Here is a 27314-nt window from a genome sequence, read left to right as displayed (position 1 = left end):
GCAGCTTGCAAGAATAAAAGCACATTTTAAGGAACAAAAAACAACCCCCAATGATACTGACCTATTTCTTCATGAAAGGAAATTAATTTTTTAGATTGTTTTCAGATTTCATAAAGCCGAGGTTTGAACTACAACCCTTTGATCTTAAGAGGTTAATATGATATTAGGGAAAGATGTAATGCCAACCTAATCTGATTTCTGCATCTGTACTTTTTTTGTGGTTCCTTCACCACTCTCCTTCTCCTGACCCTCAGCATCGACATAAGGATTTATTTTAATTTATCAAGCACGTTAATTATTTATGCACCCATGGTGTAGCATTGCTGATAGGTTTCCTTGTATGTCGTCTGTACCCTGAACACATCCAAAAATACAGTCACACTATCTGTGTGCCAAGTCTGGAATGGGATGTTAGAGCCTTGTAGGTAAAATGCTGTAGTCATGCTGCTTGGTATAGTTTTGGTTTCCCTCCCCTCCCCCCAAGTTTTTCAGCCCCACTTGTCTCTTTCTCTTTTCCTTTTGGCACGTTGGCTAATTTAACCTTATCCTCTTTCTTTCTTTATTTTTTCAAATTGGGAGGGGCCGCTCATATGTCCTCAGTGTACAAAATTTTAGACTAACCCAGTCTGACGTTTCAGTGGCAAATTGGCCATCAGGGCAGCTGAACATCAGTGTTGAGACGCTTTATTTATGGGCTAAAATAAAAACACCCACACACATTTTGACCAATCAGCTGGTTCGTCCTCAGTTTGCAATGTCCTGAACCAATGTTTTCTCCCATTTAAATGATTTTGGTGAATATGGGCTCCATTGCAACAAAAGTGTATTGAACCTCTTACAAAGCACCTATATATGTAGTTTGGACCAATTCCTCTATAGTTTTTTTCCCCTTGACCAATACAATACAGTTTCTAAACTGTTCCTGGTTTCTGATAGTAGATTGTCAACTCATTTATTTATTTTTCATATGTTCAGGGTTTCAGAAGACTCGATGCTAGATGCTCCCTAAATAGCTGCTTGTCAAATGCTGGTCAAACTGTGCCCAGTTTGAACTCAGGACCTTACTGCTGTAAGCCAACTGTGCTAACCACTAATAGATTGTACTGCCTATTGTTCCACATATTTACGCCTCTCGCATGATTGAATTGGGCATTCCATTGATTTCATAGTTGGTGGTCTGCAAAAAAGGCAACAGAAAGCTTAACTGTGCGGCAAACACTTATCTAAACCCTTCTGGCTCACCACATAATGTGAAAGCCATTACACATAATGCTAAAGTATTAACGGCATATTCTATGAATCCATTAAGATTTATTTTTGACATTTGCTAATCTAGTTTGGATGTCTTTCCTGGAAGACGGCTGCTTTTCGTAGAAAACCACCATAAAGCAGCTCCACGGATATCACTCTGACCTCTCACCCCCCAAGTACACATCACTAAGTCCTGAGTCACATACCTTTTCACCTGCAGGTCAATACTTGTGACATCCCTTTATGTGTGATGTTTTCTGTTTCTAAATCCAATAGACACAAACAAGAGCTTGAATTTCAATACTGCTGCCAACCCTGAAAAATCAAAGTGGCAGTGCATCAGATTTTATTGACTGCAGCTGTACGTTTTCATCAGCATGATGGCAGTAACACATTTTCGCTATAGATAATGTTGTTCGCTTCAGGTGAACAACTCCTTTCCTTTCTCTCATTAGACGTAATTACTGCTGACACTTCAAACACACCAGGAGAATACCAAAGAAATGCCAACTGAGACAGAAGGTCTGTACGGCAGGTGGACAAAAACACACACGTTTGGCCATTAGGAGGGAATTGTATTGCTGCACTAATTCCATTATGTGCAAGGATGATTTGGAGAATACAGCCAGTGATCCGAAGATAATAGGGGTGATGGAGGCAGGGGATTCGAGCTAAAAGGCCAGTGGGCGATCAAGAGGTTGACCAGGTTCCTTGACAGCCTCCTTCAGCTGCCTGACAGCTGGATAGCACTCAAAGAACAACCTGTGTGGCGAGTTGGAAATGGACAAATAAGCTGGATACTTGACAGAGACCCTCAAGATAAGCCTTGCTCAAGCTCCTGCATTTGTATTCCAAGTGGGGTGTGGGGTAGGGGCTAATGTAATTGAAAACTGGTGGGGTGTTGGGGTCGGCAAATTTAATAGACTTTAGAAAAAGAATAAGCGTTTTGTGTTCTGAGTTGCGATATGGAGCGGCAATAGCCCAGCTCAGCATTATGATTCTCCTCCCCAAATAACTGCTTCCATCCTGTTCTCCATTATACCCACGTAAAGCGGGATATAGGAGCGTGAAATCATGGCCACAAACCATGTCGATGATAATGCCACGCTAAAAGAGGAAAATTTCTCTAAGTGGATTCAGCTCAGCGGAAGCTGCACGGGACGAAGCTGAAACTACTTCAGCTGGTCTTTGGACTGTCTTTTGCTGTTTCTTAATTAAATTAATCGTATTTCTGCTTTCATTTGAAACAGAACAAAGGACAAGAATGAGTACTGCTGCTGCTAAAATAACATTAATTTGTGATTATCACAAATTTTAATAATGTAGAATTTAATAATTAATATTTTGGCAAACAAGTGTAAGAAAATATAATAAAAACACAAAACTTATAAGTGTTGAGTCCACAGGAGCAAGACAAAAGGCAATTTCAACAATATTTTACAGAATTTTTCATAATTGTCTCAATTTGAGCTAGTCTTAGTCCAAGAAGAGTTTTTTTGGGGGGGGGGGCTAATTGAATAGATGATCCACAAATCCATAAATCTGTTTTAAATAATGTTTTGTTCAGAGCAGTATTATACACTACATGTCTGGTCAATTGCTAATATTTTATTTCATTCAGATCCTTAAAAAGGTAAACTGAAAAAAGATATTTTTCTGACAACATAAATACTTCTAGCCAGTGGCTTTAATGGGAGGAGTCTTCCTCTTTCCTTTAGACAGCCAAAAAAACCTTAGTAACTCCTCACAGTAATGGGATAAGAACACAATTTTGAGTCTAATACTCCAGCTTTTACCAAATGTTACATAACATTGTGCAGAAATTTCACATCATATAAACATATTTTGTCACAAATCTTTATTATTACCCTGCCAGTCTACTAGCAGGCATAGAAAAATATTCAAAACTGTTTGAAACGTGGATAAATTAACAATTTGACAAACTGTACTGTTGATAAATTAACAGTATAGCAAAAATCCTTTAAAAAGGGCATGACTGAAGCTCCCTATAGAGAATATTGACCTTCTTCAGCTGTCAGCTGGATGTTTTACTGCCCTGTGTCAAGTAGAGGTAATGAGATCAAGCAATCCCAGGTCGCTGCTATCATGGTTAATCACTTGGTGAGCTGACTCTTAAAGTAGATTTCAGCCTGAAACAAAACCACATTTTCATTGATGACTATTATTAGTGTGCTAAGCTCCACGGTCATTAAAATTTGTGTGGCGGGACTTGATGTTCACTCAAATTTTAGTACCGCAAGGGCAAATAGATGTGAAAATCAAAAGAGCTGTTGCTAATAAAATTAACAGATTTATTCCAGCACTATTATACTGAACATTTCACTAATCCTAAACCATGCGAGGCTGGATGGATGAGCTGAATATTAAAGCAGTGATGTAATTCAGAGTCTTTCTAGGCAGTGTATTTACACAGTATGATTCCCATGTGATGAGAGGATCTTTCCTCAGTGGAAATGAAACATGAAAACATTCCTTGGTTCAGTTCCAGGTGTAACCTTTCATTGTTTCCAAAGCTATTTTTAAAGAAAGAAAAGTCTAACTGGAGGAAAATTATATTCCTGAAGGTAACAGTCTTCATTTGTTAGTTGAACCTTTTTAAATGAAAATATGTGAAGTTCTTATTCTGGGATGATGCCAGTTTGCAAGTAGTTTGAGATGCAATCTTAAAAGATTTAAACTAAGAATGTGCACATAAAGAAGATAAATGTCCTCATTGAATGACATGTTTTAAAAGATGCCAGTTTTTGTGTGACTGGGTATTATCAGCCCCGCCATCATGCAACCATGTAGAATACTCACTGGTCACTTTTTAGTGTAAACCTGTTCAAAAGCTAATCACCTAACCAAATGACAAAAACTTATTCCATTTAGCCATCTAGACATGATGGAGTTAAGTTGTAGTTTAAGTTTAGCTCCAGAATGTGGATAAAAGATTATTTAGATGATACTTGTGAGTGTCAGACGTGCTTTTCAGAAACCTCTTAACTACAACTCCTGTGACGGTAATTCAGAAAGCAATGAGGATTTATACAGAGATCTAACAGGCAGTGATTAGAGGAATATTATTATGGTAGTCATGTATTAGTCACAGATACAAAAAGATGACTCACCTGATAAGTTGCCAATAACTTTTGTGGAAACAAGCAGACTGGTATGTGGAATGTTAATTACTGCAACTTTAGTAGCTTATAGTTTGAAAATATCATTGTTTTTGGACAGATCTTTGCTAGAAAAATGCATGGCTTATTGCTGCTAATTTGACATAACTTATGAATTTAATAGATGATATATGGCTTTTAAATTGATGAAAGAATGAATGTGTAGTATTGAAGGAGCTTAAAATGTTTCTTATTTAACTTTAACAAACTTTAATAAATTTAGAGGGTTATGGAAGCACATAGTGCCTTACACACACATACAGTGGACTATTCCACTGTACATGTACAATGGAATAATCCTTTTAATATATATTATACATGTCATATTATTGAGAAGAAGCTCCATTGTCCCCAATCCCCCAGTGTCCATAGATCATTAAGCACACCATAAAGATTGTTTGCTATGAAAAGGTTAACTGCTGAGGGACTTAATTTTTTTTTTCAAAAATTTTCATCATCTGCAAAAAAGGAAGTTAGCTACCAGCACCATGAGCACATCCAGCAGGATTCCAGTTCCCTTTCCACAGTTGACAAACTGGTTTAGTATTGATGTGAAACCAACGTTTTAGCTTTTGAACTAGGAATTCAAGTCCAGAAGCTAAAAGTGAGTTTGAAATTTGATGCATTGAACAGATGGGGAATATTAATCCAAACTCTTAATAAAAACGTAAATGAGAAACATAACATCCCATTTTTATATCTAAGCACTTTTTTTTGTCTCAGCTGTACTCATTGGACAAAGAGCCCAATAATTACATCGCCTGGCATATAATTTTGACCAAAGAAGCTTATAAATAAGAATTAAGAAGCTAAAAAAACGGATTATTTTGAACTTCAAAACTATTTAGCTTCACAAAAATGCAACAAGTGTTTCAACTAAATCTGTCGTTTGCACAAACATTTAGGAAGCCATACGAAATTGGACGACCTGACAAACACATCATAGGCAATTATAAGAGAAATTGTTTGACATTCCACTTGCCAAGATGTGTTTTTATCCATTTATTATGCTTTGACAAACATATTTACCATATGGAATGCTTTGAGTAGCTTATCATTTGCAACTCATCATTTTGGAAGAGAAATGTCATTGACAAATTGCTTCCTATTTGTTTTGTACTTTCAGAGGATTCAGTCGGAATAAAAATATGAAAGCTCCTACTATTAAACGTGCAAAGAATCAGCATTTATCCCTTAGTCATTTTTTTCTTTCATTTAACATCTAAGATGTTGTGTAAACAAAGGAGGTGGTTAGAAACTTTATTTAAACTTTATTTTCTGTTGGCAAGAACACCTGCCAACAGTTCATGACGAATCAGGCAGCAACTGCTTTCAAATCACACAAACTGTCACTAAAATCTAAAGATTGAGTGTTCTTTGAAATGCCTACAAAAACTTTTCTCATTTCAATAATGCAAAGATTGATTCCAGGAAAGTTGTAATCGGAAAATCTGCTGATGATTGATCCAGTGATACTGCATAAATTAGACTGCAAATATTGTGATACTGCTGCTGAATGCCAAAGGCAAAATAAAATCTATGTAAGCTGAAAATGAGTTTATCATAGAGTGCTAAACGGTTTTGCACTTTTTACATTATTACTACTTTTTATGTTATGTTTTATTCTACCTATTTTAGCAATTTAGTTGTAAATTTATGTAGTTTCATAAATCACTTGTTAAGCTTGTCAAATCTGAAAAGCTACCTCTTTTGCACACATTGCAATAATAGAATTGAAAACAAAGTTGAGGAACTGACTTTCTATTTCAAGTTAGAATTATTTTGTAAAATCATAACACTTCATAACAGACATGACTTTAAATGAATAATTGAAGGGTGCAGCACATTGTTACCCCTCAGCGTTTCTCAATATTGTAGTTGTGGTCTTGTCGTACCTGTCTTTGTTCAGCAAGAAAATAAGCCATCCTCTACAGGACGGTTAGTATCGTCAGTTCATCACCACCTTTGGGACATTTTGTACATGTTTCCAAAAACCAATTATGTGACTAGTACTTAAAATCTACCTACAGAAAGTCAAACGATGTTAATTTGGTTTTGTCATAAATCCAAATCTCCCGTATTATAGAGGGTCTGATTGTCCAAATTAAAACCATATTTATCTAAAAGTGAAAAAAAAAAAATCTCCAGAAGATAATTTAACATTAAACAAATCATAAATGGAATTTGAGCATTTTATTTATCTTGGTTTTCTATCAAAATACTCAAGAGAAGTTGTGGCAATTGTTGGGTCTATTTTGGCTCCCAACCTGCAAGGAATCAACCAAGAGCACAAGTTACTCTTCTGCAGAAGAGAGAAGTCAGACACAGAGAACCGCAGTCAAACACTGTCTGGGATCAACTTCGCCGGCTCTCAGTCCCAACAGCAATGGTTTGCTACAAAACGTGGGTACCAATTGGCAAAGCGATCGCAATCTGTAACTTAAAAAATTAAATTCTTAAGATACTTCTTTGAGAGCTCCAAAATACCGGTTACCATCCTCCTCACTATGCTTGATCAGAAGAAAACCATATCTACATCCAGTCTTATTAGCTACAAGTACATGTCTTTAAATTTTATTTGGTGTTGTACATGTAGATATGGTCAAATAAGTTGAACAGCTGTTTTCAGAACTTCCTGGACTGGCCATGTTTTTGAAGAGTTGTGAAAGGATGTTAACTTGTCACATTATGCTTTTATTCTAAGAAAAACAGGGCGGCATGCTCAAAAGTGAATCATAAGGTACATGTGGTTTATTTCCATTTAACTAAGCTGAGAACATTTCACCTGCTAAACAGGAAAACCCCTTTTATTCACATATAAACATCTGAGCACCATAATACTTAACAAGCTTTAAATTCATGCAGACATTTTAGATGATATCTGCATGAATCAGACATCATGCAAAAGAGATTATAATAAATGGAAAAGTTCATTTGTCTACTGTCTTTTCCTGAACAGTCTGGCAGAGTCTATTTGCCAAGAAATACTGCACCCTACTGTACAAACTGTAATGTAATCCTTTTGCTTTGGCTTGAGGTTATGTGCCCAGATAACCTTTTAAAAGATTAATCACATCAATAAGTCTTCAATATAACTTTAACACACAGTAAGATGCATACATATTCCACAAAAGGCATTGTTCTCACTAAAAAAATATTAATTTCTTGAAGTCCTAGTACTGATTACGCACACTCCCAGGTCATGCTGGGTAGAACTTGACCAGCTGCTGAATGGAGCATAACATGGCATCCAATATACTGCCCTCATATTTCAATCAATAATCAGGTTGGGTTGCAATTAGCAAGTTGGAGGGATCACGGGAGTCACGTGACGGATCAATTGAAGGAGAAGGTGGCACACTCATTGAGGTGATTTACAGCCCAACAGTTTGTCCCAACCTCGGTCTGAATCCGTGCCGTCTATCTTCTTTATACGAACCTTTCAAGGCTGGAAATATGCATCTGTCAAATGTCCCCCATTACTCCGGCTGCCTGTCACACCTGGGGCAGCTCACAGCCGGGCGGAGGGAAAGGGAGAGAAAAAAGACGGAGTGTAGCTGTCAGCACAGAAGCCTCAGTGGACTGAAAAGGCACCAGGTCTCCCATTTCTCGGGCTCTAATTTCCTCAAATTGCAGATATTTTTGCAGGTCTCCGACTGAGTGGTGGGTTAATGACAGAGCCTGTCAGGCAAGTCGCTAAAGCAGCTTCTTTTATTGCTATGGATAAGATCAGGCTTTGTCTTATATGGAGACATTGTGCACGGCGTCTCTGACGGTGCATACGCCACAAAGCATGAAGAAAGCAACACTTATCTTCCCTGATGTTATTTTGCAGCTCAAAGTAAAGAATGTGTCGTTACTAGGCGTCCAGTGACTGTTCCTTAGTCTCAGAGCTGCGTGCAGAGTGGGATGCAACACCCACCGAGTGACATAAATCCCGCGACTCTATGGACTGTCGCCTGTCAGGTAAAATGAGAAAGTTTTCTGTGTGGATCCTCACCATTAAAGTGCTGTTTCAGCTCTTGCTGTTAGTGTTTCCACTGCAGTGAGTCTGGATGTTCTCTCACCTCAACAACCAGTGTCTTTTCACATCACAAAGCTATTTCTCTCATTTCTCTCCGCAGCCCAAGAGAGTGCAGCAAACTATGTCATGAATGAAATATAAGCACACCGCTGTATTACTTATGAGACCTAACGCAACTTTTGCTCAGAGCTATTTTCAGATTTCATTTAAATTCATCAGCGTGATGATTATTCTTACACCACAGACCACAGCCAGTGGGGCATTGGTCCTTGAGAAAAATATTAGCTAAAGATGAACTCCAGAGATTACTTATCAGCCTGGACCACCTTTCAACTGTGCAATAATTAAACATCAATCACTGTAGTAAAAGCCATCTTGCAAAGCGTCTCTGTAAAATAGTCAAAGCCACCAAGAGACATGATCCAAGTGACAGTAATGTGCTTGCTGTTGAATTGCAAATGTGAATTTACATTGTCCTATTTGTTTATTAAACAGTTAAAGGAGATGCATAATTTGGTCATGAGACTCATCGCTAATTTCTAGAAATGAGGGAAGAAATAGAAAGCTTGTAGTTTGAAGTGAGTAATGAATACGTAATAGCAGTTTAGCAAATAATCTGCATTGGTACCTTAGATTTACCCTATGCACTATAAAATAGTTGTAGATGTAAACATTAATGGTGAAAATTAAAGGGTTATTCACCTGAACCCAACAACAATGTCAAAGTCTGGATGAGAATATGCCACAATCCATGAGAGCTGTGACTGAAAAAACAGTTACTTATTGAAGTACAGATTTCTGAATTTTGAAGTTTAAACTACATAGTGTTGTCTGAAAATGAACGTTTTTGTGTTTTTTAAAGTTTAAAAACATGGCTGTATATTGGAGTTGTGTAGGACCCTTTTGTAGCAGGAAAAGTGTAATTTAACAAAAGGAAATACAGACCCATGCCATTCAAAGGACATGCAAGGGTCCAAGAGCACAGAAACATGGAGATGACAACCGAAGAATCCAGCAAGGAGTGAATGATAAAGACATCTTATACACTGGGAGGATTGGACTGTGGAACAATGAACGGGTGAGTCCAATTAAGGGAATCTGCTACAGCTGAGGGGGGACCACGAACTGAGTAAAGCTATATAAACATGGCAGAGGATAAAAACAAGCTAAGTGAACACAGGGGATTTAAAGGAAAAAAAAAGAAATATAAACAAATTCTGAGCACCAAGTAAAGAAGCAGAGGAGCAACTCCAAACAGGAGAATCAGTAAATGGAAAAAAAAATGCTCAGAGTCCCATTATTTTCTGTAAATAATATGCAAAATGCTGATAATTTAATTAAAATTTGGAAAAAATCTTACAAATAGTTTATGTAATACAATAAAAATATAGACTTTAAAAAAAAAAATTGTTATATATGCTGTATGTAGAGAGAGAGAGAAGGCGAGAAAGAGAGAGAGCCAAGATAAATATCTTCCATCAGTCTCTCTGGATTTCCCCTCAGCTTACTTCTGGGAGCATGCCATCTTCGGATCAATAGAGAGTCCGCTTGTCCCCTTCTGATGTGTGAACACTTGAGCTCAAGCTCATGGTGCAACTCTTCACTTACTTTCTGCCACCAGCCTTGACCACAGAAACAAAGCACATCTGCTTACCTCTATTTATCTTTCCTAAATTACAATATTCTACAGTGTCTCCTTTTTTAAAAAAAATTAAGACTAGAGCCTCCAAAGCATGTCTCAGTAACAACCTTGCAATTTAAGCCTAATTCTTCCTAGCTGCTAGTGCATAAACTTTGCAGAAATGAGAGAGTGCTTATAAAAATCTGATATAAGTGCAACAAACGTATGAAACAAGTTAGCACCCACTGCTCTGCTTTAAAACAGTCAGAGCTGCACTTCAAATTCATCACTGCAAAAAAAAAAAAAAAAACTGAGCGAGGAGAAACTACAAATGTGGAGAAATCAATTTGTGCACAGTGGAAAGCAAGCAATCAAGGTTACTTGTGTTTGTTTTCCAGTGTTACAGCCCCCCAATTTGAAGTGTACAAATAACACAAGAGAGACTTACCTGTGCTCTTGATGTGTAACAGCTGCGGTGTGTAACAGATCCTATCTCTCTCCCTGTGGGGCAGAATCACAGAAGGAGAAAAGAGGAGCAGGAGGGGTGGAGGTGGACAGCAAAAAAAAGATGAGGCGAGAAAAATCTGAGAGACGGCAAGAGAGAGCCCGTGGACAACAAGAGAGGAGCGCAGACTGAGTGGAGGGAGCAGTGATAGCAGTGCTCTCACACAGCGCACCGACACTCTGAAGGGGATGTGCTGGCTCTGGGAGGTGTTGCAGCTCAGGCAAATGACATCTGCCTCCCTCTTTAAAACCATTGGCTAAGAGGTATGATTTCCTAATAAGCCATCCCCTCTGTCTCCAAGAGAGCACACCCACTCCTCATTTCCTACAGCATATACATATGCAAATGCATGCACAAACTCACAATCCTGTTTTTCTTTTTACCTCTTCTTCTGCACAGTCTAAAAAGAAAGTCTCCGTCAAGCCATTGTCCTCACTTTCCTCTTTCAGCTTTTTGACATGGTGACATCTTTTTATTCTCTGAGGGGGTCCTCCATAGGGGCATTGTCATTTTCCACTATTGTTGGAGAAAGTGTAGTTGTGTTTCAGCTAAAAATTGCTTCCCCCTCCAATTTTGTCTTGTTTTATTAGATATTTCCAGCATTTTCCAAAAGATTGCAAACCAAGAAAATGTCTACAGAGAATTTTTAACCAATACAGAACATTTTTAGCCACTATAGATGATAATGAAATTCAGTTTTGACAAAAGGTGAGTGTGGGGGCGGGGTATTAATTTTTCTTTCAAAAGGCCATGTAATTATCTTTGATGATACTATGTTGAATTATTCTGTCTCTTTATTTGTTTACTTCCAAGTTCCATGAACTTCTGACCACCTATTAGGTGTAAGGTAAATTGCTTAGCCTCACCCATCATCAGTGTTTGGCTGCTGTCTCAAACGTGTGGGAGGCAAAATTTGATAAATAACCTGGTATAAATCAATTTATTGTTTCAAGTGGCATCACTGAATAAAATCAGTAATTATGAGTAATATGTCGCCTACTCACACATCGACTATTATTGAAAGATATTCTGGAGAACAATGTGTTTCTTATGTAAGACAAAATAAAAATCATACATGTAGTCAATAGTTATGATGCAAGTGAGCAGCATGACATCTTTGTATATTGCAAAACGCATTAAAAAGTTAATCCGTTTTAGTAATTTTATAAAAAAGTCAAATTAAAATGGACTTAAAAGAAACACTACAATGAATTACAAGATTTCATTTCTGTTCATTTTTAAACAGAGTGAGTCAACCCACACTATGAACAAACTGAGTATGCTAACATAGATTATTTACATAAATTCACAAAACATGAAAAACCAAACCAATGCACACATATAAAGAAATCCATTAAACTTACTCCGTACATTAAATGTAGCCTAATAAAGTGGAATGGTCAATGAATGTATACAAAACAAGGGTGAGAAAAAGGCATAGAAAAGCTAAAATATGAGAAAAAGCCTCATATTTTAGCTTAACTTGGCAAATGTGAATGTTTTGTATGTTAATAAATCCTTTTGGATTTAGTGGTTTTATGAGAAGCTTTATACTTGCCAAATTTTATGTATTTGTTTTGTTACAAAATCAGGCATTCTTACATTTGTGTAAAATTTTGATTTCACTTTTAATTTTTATTTCACACAAAAACAAATGAGCGAAACACTGATGAGAAATGTACTGAACAGAACCATAACAGAAACAGGACCAAACTCCATGACCAATCGATGTCCTCGGTGCAGTTCCTGGTTATTTGCCCTATTTGCTGACAATCAGTCCTGAGCAGGGCGGAACCACTGAGAGTGAGAGCTGAGCAGCAAAAGGGAAAAAAAGCTGGACTCTTTTGAATCGGCTGTTGGAACCGATGATTTTGAGCTTGATCCTTCGCTACGGCACAGGCAATCAAAAAGAGATCCACCAGGTGGTGCGAAGCAAAAAGCTGAGACTAATGCCAGAGGCCCTCCACCCTAAAACGACAAAATCTGGACTTTGGTCCTAAACCAGTTAGTGTATTTTGTACTTATCTATGAAAAAAATAATTATGTCATCTTAAATCAAGAAAGACAATCTTTATTTTATTTTTTTTTAAAACATATTTTCCTCAGGAAACAGTTTTAAACTTGAACTTGAAATGTCAACAGAAATATTGTTAAAAACAATAAAGTAAGTATTGGCAAGATATGTTATTTTTTAAGTTGAGGCAGTAGCTGCTGGATGTAGCTAAAGAAGTAATTTATAATCTAATCTAATTACTTTTGAAATGAAGGACTCAGTAGAGAACAAAGGTAGGTTTTTTAAGGATCAGTAATCAGTAGTCGGATTTCTTCTTCAATGTATTCTGTTACGATACTTACATTAGTTGTAAATGTTTATTTTATATCACTGTTTTGAGAACAAGCTTATATTCCTGTGGCATTTACTCTGTAACTGAGTTTTTTAAAGACTCCCATTGGTTTGACCCTTCATTTTCTCTCTGACCCTGTGGAAGGTAATTGGCTGTGTTGATAATAACCCTTTGGCGTTCTTGTCATTCTGCCCTGACATGATTTGTACCATGATGTCCCTCGACTAAAATGGAAATCTAACTAGAATAATTGAGATTCTTTTTTTGTGCTCTCTGTCAACTCCCCCCACTCTTTGGAAACAGGAAACCTCCTTTTGACAAGAGCCACATAACAGCTGACCCGTAACACTTTAGAACCGAGTTTTTAAGAACAGAATAATTTCAATTAATTTGACAGCTAAAGAGCCTTTCTACTGTGTGAGTGCATGGGGTACAAAATACTTCACTCCCTCACAAAGGAAGATTGCTTATTTATGAACTGGAAAGAACAACAGAGCAAGACCATCTTCCTCTAGCGGTGATTGGAAAAATCAGAGCCGTCCTCCAGTGTCATCCCATCTCATTTGTTATCATTAAGAATTTCACTTTGAGCTTCACGAGTGACTAGGCTTTGTGAGTTCAAGTCATTCCTGTTCTTGAGGTTTTCCCTTTGAAAAGGGTGGACTGAGAGAACTCCCATTGCTGTACAAACAGTACAACATCCTCAGTCACAAACTGAACAGACACATACCAAATGGAAATCTGGTGATGGCATTAATCCTGACAGTAAATTCAAAAACACCCAGTGCTGTCGGAGCTGATAGCTGACTCATTGCATCTCCGCCTGGGGATGCTCTTTTCTTTCCATGGAAACACACAAAGTACGACGGCTGACTGGCTGCAGCTTGCTATCTGACTATGCATCTTATTTAAAGCTGTTCTTTCCAACTCCCAATCAGGTTCTTTCATCAGGTAGCCTGTCTGTTTTGGCTCAGAAGCGTTTACCCTCAAATGTCAATGTCAGCCAAAGGCACAATTCTCCATATCTTTAAATGGCAGTGGTTAAATTCACTTATCATATTAGGCACTATGGGAACTCCTCGCTATCAGTCTCTTTGTGAAATGAAATAGTTCATCAGTTACTCACCAGCTTACAGAGATAGCTTGTCTACTTATAAAGGAGAACATATCACCCAGCCCTTGACATTTGCAGGCAAAATTAAGTCCAAGCTAGGTTGTAAGTAAAAAAGCTGCAAAAATTAGATTACCTTCCCCTTTAGCAATAAAAAAAAAAAAAAATGTTATATGTGATCCTTAAGATTAACACATCAAATAACTCCGTAGCTTTACTAAGTAAGTAGAGCACCTTGCTTGAACTTGTGTGGCTTCATTCGCACTATGAACATCGCTCCTGCCTCTGTCTCTTCCCCCCAACTCACATTGTTTCTGTTTAGTGAGGTTTAAAAACTTCCTCCTCAGGAATGGCCTGGGAAGATTTTTCATACGGTGTTGACTAATACAGCACTGATGGCGTTTTACGACGCAAACCAATGAGTTATGGTTTAAGATGGTATTTCACCCATCTGTCCATCTATCTACCATTTAGAGAAACTCAAACATCCCTCCAGCTCATTCAGGGGAGTCCCAAGGTATTTTCAAGTCAAAGGGAATAGTTCCTAAACCGTCCATTCATCTTCCAGTCCTTCGTACTGTTACTCGTAAACAAGACATGATGATATTTCAGTTCCTTTGCTGGAAGCAGAAATGAACTTTTATTGCACTACCATAACATCAAACCAAAAATAATGCTACAACCTTGGAAAATGTGTCAAACTTTCTTCTTCCTGCCCTCTCGTTAATGTTCAATGTTAGCAAAAAATTACCATTGCTCTAATTGCAGATCATGCACAAGTTTAGGCAAATATTTTTGTACTGCCTTACTCTCTAATTCAGAGCAATCTGCCTTACCTAGATAGCATGTTTTCTTGTCTTTCCCATTTTGAAGAGTGCAGTCAGACAGGCCTGTGTGAAACAGAGAGTTTTGTGGGTTTAATTTGTGAACCAGGAGAGTTCACAAATTGAACCCTCCTGGTCAATATCAAAAAATTTTGATCAAACGGCTTCAGCTAGTGTTTTTTATTTTATTTTTTTAGGGATTATTAGGGAGGCAACAAATGGTAGCAATCGTTTTTACTTTGCTAGAAAGTAATTTCTAAACATTGGAATTTTCTTCTGCAATGAAGAATGAATGAAATGTATTGAAATAAAATAATGAAACAAATTCAGTGATAGTATATACTATAAGTAGTTAGTGCAGAATATATTTTCAGGCTTTTTACACATCTTTACCAGGATTACAGGCAAGTTTGGAGAGTTTTTTATACGATTGGAAAATAATTGCACTCTGCAGGATATTGTAAAAATAGGGTACTGTAATTAGTGCGGCTTGTCAAGGAAGCTAATTTGATCTCCATTTTGCTGAGGAGATTTAAACATTGTGAACGCTTCTGCACAACAGTTTACTGTAGTCTGATTAGAACTGTTTTGTGATGATTATGAGCAGAAAGGTAAAGATTACACATCAGGGGAAAAGTTATTTTGGTGCAGCACTGAGTAATATGAGTTGTTGAGTTTCATGTTTCAGCAGAGGCACAGTAGCTTTAACGACTTGAATGTTTGCTAGCCAACATATCGAGCACCCAATTTGGGCTACAACTCTTAATTCCAGATTAATAAAAATTCACAATTTCTCCAAACTGTGGTCAGCTGATGCTCAGGTTTGAATCTCAGGTATTTCTTCTTCAAGCTTGAATGTCTCTCAAGGTACTTTGGTTTCCTCCCATAGTTTAAAAATTCTATAAATTCTTACATGCTATGTGTCTTTGCGCTGCCCTGGGACGGATTGGTTACCTGTCTGGGTTGCACGCTGCCTCTCATCCAATACCGGGACCAAACCTCCCTGGAAAATAATTGCCACCTACACTTGCTTGAGGATAAGCAGGTGTAGACAATGGATAGATTTATCTCAAATATTTGTTAAAACATGATTCATACAGCTTCAGCCATTATAAGTTTGCAGGATGGTCTGAAAGGTAACTGACATGTACTGTCTTTCTTGATAACCTTTTTAGTTGTTTATTGTGAAATTTCTGGTTGCTTCCAAAGTACAACTAATGTTCCCCGGAGAAAATCCATCTTTATGAAGAGCACTTTCAAAGTTAAAACATAAAGACAACAGTAACTTAGAGAATGTCAGTTAAATGCCACAAAACACCACCAAAGAACAGTGACAGCGGTGGAAATTACAGGGTTTATTGCTTGTTTTACAGGAAAGTCAGACAAGAGTAAATGCCTCACACTGGAATTGCTTCCTATTAGACCCATGTGTTAAATACTCCTTGCCAGGATGTCCTTAAAGTAACAGGCACTCAAAAATGTATGTCAGTGAACCAAATGGAAGGTGAGAAGAGGTGGCACTGCTTAGATCCTGTCTCTGAAGTAAAACTCTTGTGACCCAGATTATCACTATTTTTGTCCTACTTCCTGAAAAGCGAGTGAACAGAAGTCCGCAAAAGGTTTCCTCTGAGCCTTCAGTATGGAGTACATCTTGTGTAGGTCAAACAGTTTCTGCTAAAAGACAGTTATCATGTTTCCCACACAGACACTTTTTTCCCTCTTTTTGTTTAATGTAATTTTCTTCTTTAGAGAGAGAAGTTAGAGTTTGAGCTAACACAGGGTTAAAAATGATAAATTAATTTGTTGGGCAAAAGAAAAGACTAGAACATCATAATATTTTAATAGGTGTCATTTTGAACAATGACCTGGTTGATCTTCCCTGAACTAGTTTGAAAAACTAGTAATGTGATATTTATAAAACCAAAAGATTTTTTTAGCAGGAAAAACTACACTAATTTAAACGAATACTTTGTTAAACCACCTTTTGATTCCGATTCACTTTCTTGCGTGCTTTGGTAGTAGTCAACATTGCACATCTTGATTTTACTAGATTTACTAACTTGATCAATTATTTTGTTGATATAGATTTAAGCTGAGACTCACCTTGATAAACCTGAAGGTTTTGAGTCAAGATAACTGGTGTTTGGAGTTGCTCATGATTTCACAGATCTTGATCTTAAGCTAGGAGACACCAGAGAATGACACTGCTGATCCTGCATTTCACTTTGGGCATGGGTTGCTTTTAGTGTTTGTTTGTCGTTTGGATTTGTGGCTCAACATTTCTAGTTTGGCTTCATCAGACCATAACAAATCTTTTCTTTGGCACGTTTTAACCAGACGTGGATGCTTAACGTGCAACACAATGTTCCTGTTTTGCATCTCTACTCTTTATTCAAAACAAATGGAGAATAGAGGACATTTTGTGACATGAATCCCAAAGAATTTGGTGAAATAAAACCCCTGCAGCTCTTCCAGTTTCTGTAATATTACTATTGTCCCATATTTTCAGGATTCATTAATTACTGTTTTTACTATGCCAGAGTTTTATGTATTGCTGCCAAGTCTTCATATTTTATTCCTAAATGATATCTTGGTAAAATGTTTGACCCTAGAACAAACGATCACCTCACTGCAAACTATGGCTTTGACTAAAGGAAGAAAATGTTCAGAAAATCCAACCATGACAGCTAAACTTCATTTTTGGTTTGTCAGATTATTTACAATTGATGGTAGATGTTAACTAAAAAAGACAGAATCCTAAAAGAGTTTCAACAATGTATCGCTTGAAGAGTGTGCACATGTATGCGACTATGGATTTTGCAGCTTTTTTATTTTTCTGTAGTATTCCTTTAAAACAGACTTATATGTCTTTCAAGACATTATATATATTATTCAATGTAAAAAGAAACATCTTGAAATAATTCATAATTTTTGTATCTGTATAAATCACAAAATCTTGCATTTTAGCTGGGTTTAGATGGCATTTGAGATGCATAAAAATAATGATGTAATTTGTTGAAAATAACCTTAATGACCCCTTTTTTCCAGCATATTTCTGAAGCATATGGGCACCGTATGTAAAAGATAGCTGGCCTCTCCTGTCACAAGCTATGTTCCATATTCAAATCAATATAAATGGGTAATATTTCATAAAGTATCTTATTACAGGCTTGAATCTCATTACCCAAATTCTAAGTTTTGCCACTAAATGTCTTATTTTGAATAGCATGGTTGCCCAGACAACACTTGTTACTTATACAGCTCAAACTGCTGCCAGTTGTCCACATCCAACACTGGTTTTAGTCCATCTGAAGGCTTTATGCTCCCCATGATAAACACAATTAGTGATTGCAGTCTGTTTTACTCCTGGTATATATGTTCTTGTAGTACTTGTTAAAAGTAACACAAGATACATGTCTAACCCATGAGAACAACTCCAAACTTTATTGTTCAACACCATAGATCACATGTGTCAAACTCGAGGCCCGTGGGCCAAATCCGGCCCGCCGTAGCTTTTTATGTGGCCCTCTAAGTTCAAGACTAAACACTAAATGTGCTTAAATATTATTTTATCAAACAAATCAATGCAGTTTTTATCTGTTTACTGACAAATTATATCAATGAGTTCCTCCTGTTTCTTGCAAATTATTGTGGAAATTCATGCAAAATCAACAAATCCCCACACTTTTTTGCATATAACTTTTGGAAAATAATTAGGAGTTTATTGTAGATTTTTCTCAAAAATTGTCAAAGACTTTCTTACTTGTACTAAACAGTTGCCTCAGCCTTAAATTATGTCATATTATAGTCCATAATCTATATATAGAGAGCAATAAAAAGTCACATTTACCGACATAAATAATCACAAATATTTCCAAATTAGTACCACAAACCCTTTGATTTTCATTGCTAAAAAAAAATAATCACAAAAAGTATCACGAAATCCCAGAAAAGATGTTCAATAATATTATCTAATTTTAAGAATTCATTGATACCTTAAAAGTTTGTGAACAGGTTTTATCAATACATTCTGGCACAACCAGCCCTTTAAGAGCATTCATGATCTTGATTTGGCCCAAAACAAAAATGAATTTGACATCTCTGCCATAGACCATGTTACCCATGCTGGCAACCATCAGCTTCTCCAAAATACAGTGCCACCTGCTGGTCACCCTTGTCATTACATTAACATTTCACTCCACATCCGCACAATGTCTACCTGCGTTAGACATTAGTTACTTTAAACTGGGTGAAAGCAACAGCCGCATCCTGCTGTTATCAGTCAACCCAGGCTGGGTTGGTCCATATTTTACTGGGTTAGCAACATTACCTAAATTAGGTTATTTTTAACCCAGTAATGTTGTACAGTGCGAGAGGCAGCAGCTTCTTATGTTCTTCTTACTGCCTTGATGAGCTATGCTTATGTTTGAACAACAACAGTGGAATCTCAAAATAAACTTTCTCTAAATGAGATATATATGATGCCCCAGAACTGTTAAGAAGGTAAAGCCTGCCAAATTCCTGTGCAGCTTTGAGACGTTTAAAGTCAATAGAGAAAACACATTTATAAATGTCATCATAACTAAACCAACTAAATTAGTCATATATAAGTTAGTAAATGCATCTGGGCACCCTAACATCAGTCGTAGCCCCCCAGGCCTCCAGTTTGCTGCTGGAATGTCAAAAAGGGTATCAAATCAGCAGCGTAAATAGCACTGCTTTTATTTTATTTCATTTCATTTTGGGGGCTTGCTCTAAGGGTGTAATGAAAGCAGTGCTGGCAAGAGACAGTGAGTAATTGAAGGTTTGGCCGTCTTATCCACTACAGCTGAGAGTATTGGGAAAATGATAAGCTCACCCAGAAATGCTGCTCCTATTTACATTTAGATTAGCCATTCTCAGATGCCGTACACTCACTTCCTCTTGAAAGACTTAACTGTCTTTTAATGTTCTGTTGACAGACAGAGTCACATGAGTGATAAGCTGAGGTCCAGGATGGTGTACTGCACAGCAGTGAGCTTAGTAAAACAAACAAACAAACAAAAAAACAGTTAAATGTTTAATTTAGTTACCTTAACACCTTTTCTCATTGTTTTTCAGAGACATATTAAAAGCATCTTGCATAGATTGTGGTGCTGATGCAAGCAATCCATCATTATAAATACCTGCTTTTACATTTTTACAAGTACAATGGAGAGAATCATCAATAATCATTTCAGATTCAATGACATCACATTATAAACCAGATTGCTTTTAATCTTTATCATAAATCTTTACCTTTAGATGAAAGATGCATGTTGTCATCCTCGTCTGTTTCATTTTTCAAAATGGAAATTCATTTTTTGTATGTCAATGCTAGAAATTAGGTTTTCTGATGCCAAATTTATTTAATATTTTTTATATTCCATTTCATATTCCAACATATATTAGAAGTCAGTGGTCACCTGGAGGTACATCCAGGATTAATAGATGCTTCTTATCCAGCAAGAGTAAAAAAAAGCCAGTCATAAAAATTATAAGAGTTTATAAAACCTTAAAAAGATTCTATCCAGAGGTACAGTAAAATGTGTTGCAGCTTTTCTTCTTTGCATCTTTTATGGTGTTCCGTGCTCTTGTCCTAAGTCTACTTCTTCTACTCCTCGTCAATCCAGAGGACTTTTTTAAACATTATGCAGTCTCTCTCTCTCTCTCTGTCTCTCCCTCTTTCTCTCTCTCTGTTTCTCTCTCTCTTTGCAGCAGTGGGAAAAAGAGTGTGGGGTAAAAACAGCGATTTACTCCTCTGTCTGAGCCTGGAATGCTCCATCCATGTTGCCCACATGATATGAATGTCCCTTATGAATTTTCAGTCATAGTGCACTAAATACAAAGGCTTTCATAATTTAGAAATTCTGTATGAATATTCAAAATGTTGCAACCAATTATTGCCCAAATGACAGACAAAATAACAATAAAGTTTCGATGCCCACTGTCTTTAAATTTCTGTGTGTTGGTAAATAAAAATAATTGCAAAAGACAAATAGCTACAGCCTTTTTATTTTCACAGCTTTCCTCAATGCTTTCTATTGTCTTTCCTCGCCCTCTATAATGGCAAACCTCCATATCCTCATGCGGTATAGCTTACGTCTGAACCCTTCAGGAGACCCTGGACCATCAATGGGTAGTTTTCAAAGATCCTCAAAGCAGCAGGGGTTTGCATTTGCTTTTAGTCTCAGTGGGCTGTAGTTTACAGCCTAAGACCCAGATATCTGTTTCCTGAGTGTGAATGATTACAAATGTGTTTACAGCAAACAATCTCCAGGCACTCCAATTAATCCAATGTACCAGAAAATTGTTTGTATTAAATACTCGCTATGTCTTACGAGCATGAGTGCCTCAGAATCAAAATGTCCTTCCTTTTATTGAGAGAATGAGTGTTTCTTTAAAAAAAAATACAGAATATGGTCTCAGTCCCCTTAAAATCAAATGAGAAGGTTTCAGTGGTTTTGTCTTAAAACCCCATATGACTAAGCAGAAAGTTTTAATAGAGAGCTACATGCTGTGCACCTGAAGGGTATTTAAAATTTATTAGGGCAGGAAAACAAGCTTCTACATGTGGAAATCTACATTATGTGGCACCAAAGTTATAGGAAATTAAACCGCAAGGAAATGCACATATTAAAATGCAATTATTAAGAATAACATGAAAAAGTGCAAAAAAAAGTACAGCTGTGAAATAGATAAATATATCCTAAAGTATGCAATGAAGTAATGTAGTAATTTATCTTGTAAATAATCACAAAATGAGTGCTATGGCTTTCTGTGCTTAAAGTCAAATTGGAATTACTTTCAGAGCACTTAAGATGATATTATTTGTATGCTAAAGCCTGAGAAATTACAGAATGTGATAGTCTTTTTACCATGAATCAGCGTGACATTCACATTTGCAGCCGAATTTGTCCTGTCAGCCGGAGCTCAAAGTGAAACTGTAGACAAAGACGACTTCCCGAGAAAGTCGTCTTGAGCTGAACACGCAATTTCTTGCAGGAATTTTCTTTGATTCTTTCCATTTAAAATGTTATACATTTAGAGCTCCCCTTTGTTATTAAATATTTACAGTACCTTCATCAAGAATTACAGTGTGACTTTTCCTCCTCTGCCACCTACTCGCCAGCTCCCCATTACTAAGCATTTCATACTTTGAGCTTTTGCCAACTTGGGCTTCTTCAGTGTATGTGTTGCTACAAGATTTGTGTTGGAAAAGTGATAAATAACAACTAATAAAACAGAGGAAAGAGAAATGTAAGTGTTAAGCTCATCTGGTGCACAAAGAAGACAGCAAAAGCAACCAAATCCTTTTTTAGAGGAGTTCATGTGGGATCAGCCTAGTATTTGTCACTTCTCATTTGCTTCAAAACGTTCAAAGCCATTGAAGACGACTCATTCACACACAGCACATAACGAATACGTTCACTGAAGTCAGCTTTTAAAGTGTGGCAGTAAGACGCACCTTTCTAGTTAGAACTGGACACTTGCTGTATTAAAAAAAATACACTTTGATCAAAGATTTGGTCAGAAAGTTTGTCATGATCCGTGTTTTTCTGTGTATTTAGTTAGAGTTTCTGTGTCTCCTTGTTGTCCTGTCTCCCTTTGATTAGTTCCCAGGTGTGTCTCGTTCCCTGATTACCTCCTGTGTATTTAGTGTCACCTGTGTGTCTGTGTCTTTGTCGGGTCATCGTCTCATTTTGGCTTCTGTTCTGTGTCCGGTTAGTCCATTCGTGCTCTCTGTTGCTACCTGTGTTGAGCCTCAGCTTCCGCTCAGCAGTGCTGCCAGGGATTTGGACTGTTTTTGTAGCATTATTCATCATTAAATCTCTATGTCTCATTATACCTGGGTCTACCGCGTCTGCCTCACCACCTCACACCGCACCTTATGACAAAGTTAATATGGACTGGCAATATTTCAAGATTTTTAAAATACAGTCTGACTCAAAATCCTAATAATTATGTTTCATATTTGAATCATGACTGATTTGGTAAAAAAAAACAACAAACAGAAAAAACGTTGCTAAATAAAAAATTTTGGTGCGTGTATATGTTGTACATGTTAGTACATTGGCAAAACACTATTATACATTAAATTTGCCTATTAACTCAAATAATAATCACTAAGCTTGAAAGAGACACAATTCGAGTAACTGAATTTATCCTGATCTGCAGAGAAGGCCAGAAAGTTCTGTTTTATCCCTTTGGTATTTAATTGAAGTATTCAAGTTCATTATTTTATCCAAAACATAAAATAATGATAATCAGGAAATATCATGATAAGACATGCCATAAAGCAATTTATACCGTTTGCCTGAGTGGACCGTCAAGCACAGCTTTCATACTTTCTGTAAATTCAGAACTTGAATGAAAAGAACATCATTGCATTCTGTTTTTATGTAACTTTCTTGCAAATTGGAGTGCAGCATGTGAAGAACTAAGAACAAAAATGGAAGCATTACAGCTTTAAGTTGTGACTAAATGTAACCACATGCTGCAATGAAAATGCGATTGTTTTATTCCAAGCCCTCCACACACTTTCCCCACTCAGTGGATGTTTTATGTTACTCCACGCTCTGCGCTCTGTCTTGAAAAAAATATATTGCTTTAATCAATGTCCCTGAAGAACATCGGCCATATCGGCAGATCCAACTGCCCCTTTTCCCTTGACAGTTTCTGGACAACTTATTGTCCCATTATTTCATTTCTGATACGTTCCCTATACGGTTGTGCACCACTGCAGTATTCGCTATCTGAGCAGCTAGTGAATGTGTGTCTGGAAGAAAGACTGACGTGTGAAAATAGGAAAAAAATATAACAAGGGAACAAGGTATGATATCATGGTGTGGAGAATAAGACACACGGGGGCAAGCGTCAAATATGAAACTAAGAGCTCACATGGAAACAAAGCAATCTAGTTGACCGTGTGAGATCGCATGAGTTCCTGCTGAACAGATGTTTGAAATACAGGATAAATATTACCGACTTTTTCAACAGGCTGCTGGGTGAAGCCAGATGTCCACATATAAATTGTACTTTTAAAGGGAATTTTGTAGAGTTTTAAATATTAGCTATAACAATCATTTGTATGTTATTCAAGAATATTACTTTGTAACTGTAATGTTCAGTGAGGTTACCTTTTACCACAATTATAGGGTTGCATTAGTAACATTAGCAATGTTTCTGCCTTTTTAGCATTAAACACTGAACCATGGGAAAATGACTGTAATCGTTTTTTAAAAGGTTTATCTTAAGTGTATTTGAACACTTGGTTGAAGTCCAGTCCTGAACCGCTACTGTCCTGAAACGTTTATTAATTTCTTCTTCAACATACCTGAATCAGATGAAGCGCTCGCTACCAGACCTCTGCAGAGCTGACTGACCGCTGACTTCACACACATAAGTCATGACATCATCAGGTGAAGTTCCTCTGTCCTTTAGCCTTTCACTTAAAATGAATCAAATACTCATTCCAATAACTCCAAAACAGTCATGCAGACAAGTTGTGACCAGTAACATGCTAATATCTGTTTCACTAAAGCCAGACGCTAAATGTTCCTCATTTATTTGCAGACAGCATAAACTTGACTTTGAATAGCAGATAGTGTTGGGTGCTGCTCCTCTAGCTGTGTTATCATGTTCGATGTGTTGCCTCCCCTGATCTCTGCTGTCTTTAAGTAAGCTTTGCACATAGGGCAACGATCTTCCTTCCAGCTGCCATCTGACTTTCTACGATAACTGAGGTATCCCCATATATTGGTTTTTTTTTTAAAGATTAGTTTTATTTAAGGTTTCATCGTTATTGCCTGACTGTTGCAGAAATACCTTACATGAATTCCTTCATACCTTTAAAATGAATGAAAATTAACCAAACACTTTATAGGTATGGCATTTTACCATGAAAATTTAATAGAAACTTTGATATTATCAAAGAAAAAATGGCTAAAAGCATCATTTACATGCAAACCTAATATAACACAGTCTTACATGATGTACCATGAAATTAGCAAATTCATTGAAGCTCTAAGAAAAGGGTTTATTACAGCATCTGCTTCAGGTCTCTTGTTTTGCACCTGACAGCACTCACCATTAGCAATAATAGATCACAATGAAAAGACGTTAAGCTGGACTTGGCATCTGTACCTGAGCCAAGGCGCTGAGGTGTTGTAAGATTACAAATGTGGCACCTGATTCTGAAGATGCTGAATTATAAATCGCAGACTTAAATTTCAGGACGTGCCCTTCCTGGTGCTACTTCACCCTGCCAAGGCTATTTCCTGAAGAAAAGGGTGATAATAAATATACTTAATGTGCTGCAGAGGCAATGTTGCACCAACATGCTATTAAACCAGACATGAGATGTGATTCTTGCCACAATTGGAATGTAAAACTCTGTATCATAAACTAGACTGGGAATGGATTAACCACAAGAGCGTCACAAAGTGAGCGAGCGCTGAAGTCTTGCATCAGAAGAAAACCAGAAGGAAGTAATGTATCTGTCAGTGTATCAGTTTAAATAACTTAAAATATGCTTCAAGCCTTGTTACAGTTCAGGAAGTTTCTGCAAAGGAAACAACAGCAGATGAAAATCATGTGTATTAGTTGCACTGCATTTCAGCAAGTTCATATTCAAAGCTCAGCAAGGCGCTTTCTCTCAGCAAAGACAAAAGAAACCACAGAGGTAAGAGATCAGATGTTCCACTCCGTGCTCCCTGTAGATAATGCGCTGCGGTTTGAGATTTAAATTGGCACCGGGATGAATAATCGAAGCCTAAAAAATCTAACTGTGCTCTACACCATTGTCAAGCATGTGAAATTTTATTAAGAAATGTCAATCAATGTACATTGTGGCATTTTCAGCTTTTTTTTTCTTTAGTCTGTTATAATCTGAAGTCTAGTCTATCAAATTCACCTGTAATGAAGCAACTAATCCTTATATTTACAGACAGACAGGATAGAGCTTGCCAGATAAGAAGGAAAAAATGGTTCATGTCTAATTTGATTTACACAGACACTGCAGTGACAGAGAGTAACTCACCCATGAACTTGGCTATCTATCAATATCACTCATGCAGTTCCATTTCATTTTTCAGACATCTTGCTTTGAATATCCGTCGAACCACCTGGATTAATGTGCTGAGCAGGAGACACGAGTCTTTAAAAGATGGCACCAGTCTGGGTGCCGTCTTTTAAACCACCCAATGTAATCCTGTTTACCTTTCAGGAATTTTAGTTACCCAATTACCCCTAAAGTGGGGGTAACTGGGTGACCCTCAATTGAAGTCTGATTTTCTGGACGTCAGAAAATCCGTGTTGCTTCGCTCAAATACTGTTTTTAAAGCTCAAAGCAAAGCCTGTCTCTGAATTTTATAAATTCCTACATTTAAGGAACATGTTGACAGACGTATGTTTCACATGTATTTATATTTAGGAAAGGTTTTGTCAGGATCTGTGTTTTTCCGTGTTTAGTTAGAGTTTTTTGTGTCCTTGAGTCTCTTCGTTGTCCTGTCCTCCCCTTGATTGTTCCCAGGTGTGTCTCGTTCTGTGATTACCCTCCCGTGTATTTAACTCCACCTGTGTTCCTTGTTCCTCGTCGGGTCCTTGTCAATGTTCGTCATTGTCGTCGTCCATGTTAGCTTCTGTGTGGTCAGTGTTTCCTTGTGCCTGCTGCTTGTTCCTGGACTTATTTATAATTAAAAATCATCATATTCATCATACCTGGGTCCGCTGCATCTGCCTCACCACTCCACCTCACACCGCTTCATGACAGAAGGACCCGACCAAACCGAACGGTGAGGCACGCTATTTTTATTTTGACATCATGGACCCAGAAGAATTAAAGGAGCTAACGGATACCATCGGGGAATATAAGGAGGCGATGGCCAAGCCGTACGCTGCCATCCGACGCCTCGGTTTCGCCATCCGTTTGGGCTTGTTGCTGGACTATTGGGTTCCTCGCTTTCCGCACCCGGGGTTGGTGGAGTTGCAGAGGGAGGCAGAGTGGGAGCGTATGGCGGCTCTAGCCGTCATGGCTGGCGAACCTCTGCCTCCCAAGCCGCAAAGTTTCTCCGCCAGCCCAGATCCTGCTCCAGTTCCGGGACCAGCACCTCCAGCTCCACCCGAGGCCGTTTCTGCCGGCGTTCCAGCCGGCGCACCCGAGGCCGTTTCAGCCGGCGTTCCAGCCGGCGCACCCGAGGCCGTTTCAGCCGGCGTTCCAGCCGGCGCACCCGAGGCCGTTTCAGCCGGCGTTCCAGCCGGCGCACCCGAGGCCGAATCAGCCGGCGTTCCAGCCGGCGCACCGCAGGCCGAATCAGCCGGTGTTCCAGCCGGCGCACCCCAGGCCGCCCGGAGACAGCGACGTGAGCCGCCGGTGGACCCGGCCCCTCGTCGCCTTCCGGATCCGTCACCTCCGCTGCCATATCGGAGACAGCGA

General features: G+C 37.9%; 1 protein-coding gene across 2 annotated transcripts in view; it reads right to left on the bottom strand.

The window, feature by feature from the left end:
• The window catches only part of thsd7ba (thrombospondin, type I, domain containing 7Ba), a 204534-nt gene extending 193764 nt beyond the window's left edge, over positions 1-10770 (bottom strand). For both annotated transcript variants that reach the window (XM_032567890.1, XM_032567891.1), the window contains exon 1: positions 10524-10770. The gene's annotated coding sequence lies outside the window, so the exon portion shown is untranslated. The remainder of the gene's footprint in view (positions 1-10523) is intronic.
• Positions 10771-27314: the final 16544 nt, after the last annotated feature.

The sequence above is a fragment of the Xiphophorus hellerii genome, chromosome 7 (assembly GCF_003331165.1).
Source record: "Xiphophorus hellerii strain 12219 chromosome 7, Xiphophorus_hellerii-4.1, whole genome shotgun sequence".
Taxonomy (NCBI): Eukaryota; Metazoa; Chordata; class Actinopteri; order Cyprinodontiformes; family Poeciliidae; genus Xiphophorus; species Xiphophorus hellerii.
The sequence above is the reverse complement of the archived record's forward strand: the minus strand, read 5'-3'. Positions and strand labels throughout refer to the sequence as shown.